This window comes from Carcharhinus amblyrhynchos, chromosome 9, assembly GCF_965287045.1.
Source record: "Carcharhinus amblyrhynchos chromosome 9, sCarAmb.v2.hapA, whole genome shotgun sequence".
Taxonomy (NCBI): Eukaryota; Metazoa; Chordata; class Chondrichthyes; order Carcharhiniformes; family Carcharhinidae; genus Carcharhinus; species Carcharhinus amblyrhynchos.
The window spans coordinates 97,501,551-97,505,747 of NC_137332.1; positions in this window are offsets into that span (position 1 = coordinate 97,501,551).

Sequence of the window (4,197 nt, forward strand, 5' to 3'; positions counted from 1 at the left end):
TCTGACAGTAGCAGGGAAGAGGCTGTTCTTGAGTCGGTTGGTACGTGACCTCAGACTTTTGTACCTTTTTCCTGCAGGAAGAAGGTGGAAGAGAGAATATCCAGGGTGCGTGTGGTCCTAAATTATGCTGGCTGCTTTACCAAGGCAGCGGCAAGTGGAGACAGAATCATTGGATGGGAAGCTAGTTTGCGTGATCAGTTGGGCTGCATTCACGACTTTTTTGTGGTTCCTTGCGGTCTTGGGCAGAACAGGAGCCATACCAACCTCTGATACAACTAAGAAAGAATGCTTTCTGGGGTGCATCTGGAAAAGTTGGTGGAAGAGTGAATGTCTAGGGTGTGTAGGGTCCTTAATTATGCTGGCTGCTTTGCTGAGGCAGCGGGAATTATAGACAGAATCAATGGATGTGAAGTTGATTTGCATGATGGATTGGGCTATATTCATGACCTTTTGTAGTTCCTTGTGGTCTTGGACAAAGCAGGACCTATACCAAGGGCGTTACCACCAACAAATTGCTGCCAACAACAAAAGCTCTTGGGTGGAAGAACGGGACCAATCTTATATATTGTTGAAATACAATTGTTGAATCATTGTGCAGAGGGAGTTGGACCTAATCCAGTGTATCAACAGGGGAATCCTGCAATGGATTCATGTGCACTACCTATTGATCCTCGGATCCTGAAACCTTTGTGGAGCCTAGAAAATCTATAGCTTATAATAACATTGAGAAAGAACCTATTGGGGTAGATGTCGACCGTGAGCTTCATGAGATTGCAGTTTGCATCTGCTCTCCCGGAATCCTTGCACAGTGCCACACAGCAGCAGGAACCCATGCTCAATTCTGACCATGGGTGAATGTTTATGTGGAGATTGCTCATTCTCCACGTGTCTGCGTGGGTTTCTTCGGGTGTGCTGGTTTCCTCCTACAGCCTAAAGATGTGCAGTTTAGATGCATTTGTCGTGCTTAATATTAGCGTGATTAACAGGGTAAATATGCAGGTTATGGGGATGGGTAGGATTGTTGTTGGTGCGGTCTCGATGGGCTGGATGGTCTCCCTCTGCACTTCTGGGATTCTATGATTCTATGAAGTAAGCAGTTGCGAATTGAGGCTTTCCTCCAGTTCAGAAGTGATCAGATCAATTGACCTTATGACTTGTGTTTTCCTTGGGTGTTCCGAATGTCATATTGTGTTTGCATGGTTGTGAAAAATGGCTTTCATTTTTTCAATTAATAGGTCGGCTTCAATTTAGTCATGAAGGACGGTTGTAATGTGACCTCTTTAAGGTGGGCAATCGTTTTTGTGTCCCGTAATTGGGCTGGATCCCATGAAGTGATCATACAGGAAACAAGGCCAATCGGGAGCCAGGGCATAAGTACAGAGATGTAGAGGTCTCTCATTTGCATCCAGGGAAGAGAGGAGATTAGTCGTGTGTATAGTTCCATCAGGCCTTGATCGCCTATATGCAGGACATTAATTAATGAATCATTTCATGATCTATTTCAGACTTCTATCGCCTGCAGTATTTTGAGCTTCTATTAATCCAGCTAATTGTTTTCCTCTGTTGATTTCACCATTGTTACACTGACATCATTCTGAACAGGGGCTGAAGACTGACGTTTCAGCCTGCTCAACAAGATATATAAATTTGTAATCTCTCCCTCAATGTCAACAAAATATAGATATTGCATCAACTTCAGGAAGAATAGAGGAGAACATGCCCATCAACAGAGATGAAATAGGAAGGCTCGAGAACTTCAAGGTTTCAGGTATTAGATCATCAACAACCTGTCCTGGTTCTTCCCCCTCCCCCACTTCCAATTTTGCCACGATAGTTAAGAAAGCCCACCAGCGTCCCTGCCTACTGAGAAGACAAAGGAAATCTGGTATGTCAGCAACAACTCTCACCAACTTCTACAGATACATTTTTTCTTGTATCACAGCTTGGCATGGCTCCTGCTGTCCCCAAGACCACAAGAAACTACAAGAGATGGTGAATGTGGCCCAAACAATTACACAATCCAGTCTCCCAGGCAATGATTCTGTGCATTTCCCGTTGCCTCGGAAAAGAAGCCAGCTTAATTAAGGACCATACGCATCCCGCACATTCTGTCTTCCACCTTCTTCCGTCGGGACAAAGATACAAAATTCTGAGGTCACGTACCAACCGAATCAAGAACAGTTTCTTCTCTGCTACCATCAGACTTTTGAATAGACCCAGCCTGCATTAAATTGACCGTTCTCTACACCCTAGCTATAACTGTGACACTACATTCTGCAGTCTACCATTTCCTTCTCTATGAACGGTATGTTTTTATGTATAGCAAGCACGAAACAACACTTTCCACTGAACGCAAAAACATATTACAGCAACAAATCAAATCAAGTCAATGCACTATCCATCTGCAGCACGTGGAGGAAATATCATGATTTATCTTCTCGCGTAGGGTCTCCTGTGTTCCGTGGAGGGTCTTATTCAGACCTTTTGCCATACTTCTTCCCAAAATCTGGTTCCCTTGAGATGTTTTTCTGCTATTGCTGTTCAGCCTGTGCTTTCTGCAGCCTCAGCTGTTTCTGTGGATAATTTTACCAGTGCAATAGCTACTGTCGATCAATAGACTTTGCGCACTGTGCGTTGACCAGGTCCTCTTTAAATTTTTCATACTGCTTCAGTTCCACCATGTGCAGGCTCCAGTGGTACTTCCAGTCCAGCAGATAATTGAACTAGTTGCCAAATGTTCGCTCTCTGAAGGAGCCACAAAGAATCACTTTCAAGTTTTCCACAATTGCCAGCTGGGATTGGGAAAAAGGGAAACGCACCTAAACAGATAATCCATTCTTCTATTTTGTGGTCCACAAGCAACATAAAAAAAGAAACAGGAGGAAGCCATTCGGCCCTTCGAACCTGCACCACCAACCAACATTATCACAGCTGATATTGCACTTTCAGTATTCCGCTCAGGCTTTATATACTTTGATCCATTTAGTTGCAAGAGTCACGTCCATCTCCATCTTGAACATATCTAACGATCTGCCCTAACAGCTTTCTATAGTGGAGAATTCCAAAGATTCACAACTCGCTGAGTGAAGATGTTCTTTGATTTCTTAGTCCTGAACAGCTTTCCCTTTATTTTCAGATCATGACCCCTCGGTCTGGATTTCCCAAGGATCAGAAACTCCCTTCCCTCATCTAGCCTCTCCAGTCTCATTAGGATTTTTTAAAAAATGTTTCTATGAGATCTCCACTCATTCTTCCAAATTCCAGTGACTACCTACATTGTCAATCCAATCTCTCTTTAGACATTAGTCCCGCAATTCTGTGAATCAGTCTGTTGAACCTTAGCTGGACACCCTCAATAGTTTGGCGTCCAATCTGATCCTTCTACAGATGTGGAGAAGTATAAACTTTGGATCTGTGTATGCTGTTGAAAGTAGGGTGGGTGCCCATTGATTTAAATGGAAGGTCTGAGATACGATCAGAGGGCTGAAGAGGTCAAACGACAAAGATGTCATGGAAAACAAGGCAAAATATAATGATACGTTAACGACGGAGATCTGGCATAGAACATGTGCTGACTATAGAACAGTGGTGAGCAAATTCAAAAGGCAAAATAGCGGAAGGTGTTACTAGTAGATTAAGGAGCCCAGTTTGAATCCAACACATGAATCTGAGATATAGATGTGGCCGTATGGCCAACAGTGAGAGTCAAGCATGCTTAGAATTTTAGACATTTCATAACTAAACACAGATGCAGATCAGAAAGGTTGCAACGACTCGTGACCTGCCCTGTGAGATGTCCTGACACTTTCTCTGTTGGCAAAATAAGGATATTTGTTTGGTCGAATGCCAGACGTCCCAAACGCGAAGTTTCCGTTTTATTCCATATATAGTGAGGGTGCGGGACCTACGTGCAGTTTGTGTAAACAATTGGAAGTTCTCACTAACTCCACTGTTTATTTTCAAACAACATGATCAGTTTCTAGTGGGATAATTAGTTTGAGTGTCGGATAACTTTCTGGATCAAAAGAGATGCTTGTGTCTTTGTCCTCATCGAAAAATCAAGACTCACCTTCGAAAAGTGCGCTCTTAAGACATTTCAGAGAAAGACACAGAAACCATCCGAGAGCAGCCTGGCCAGTTACTTACAGGCAGGGTTTACCTTCAATCAAAAGCTTAGTGTTCAAGATAGAATTGAAA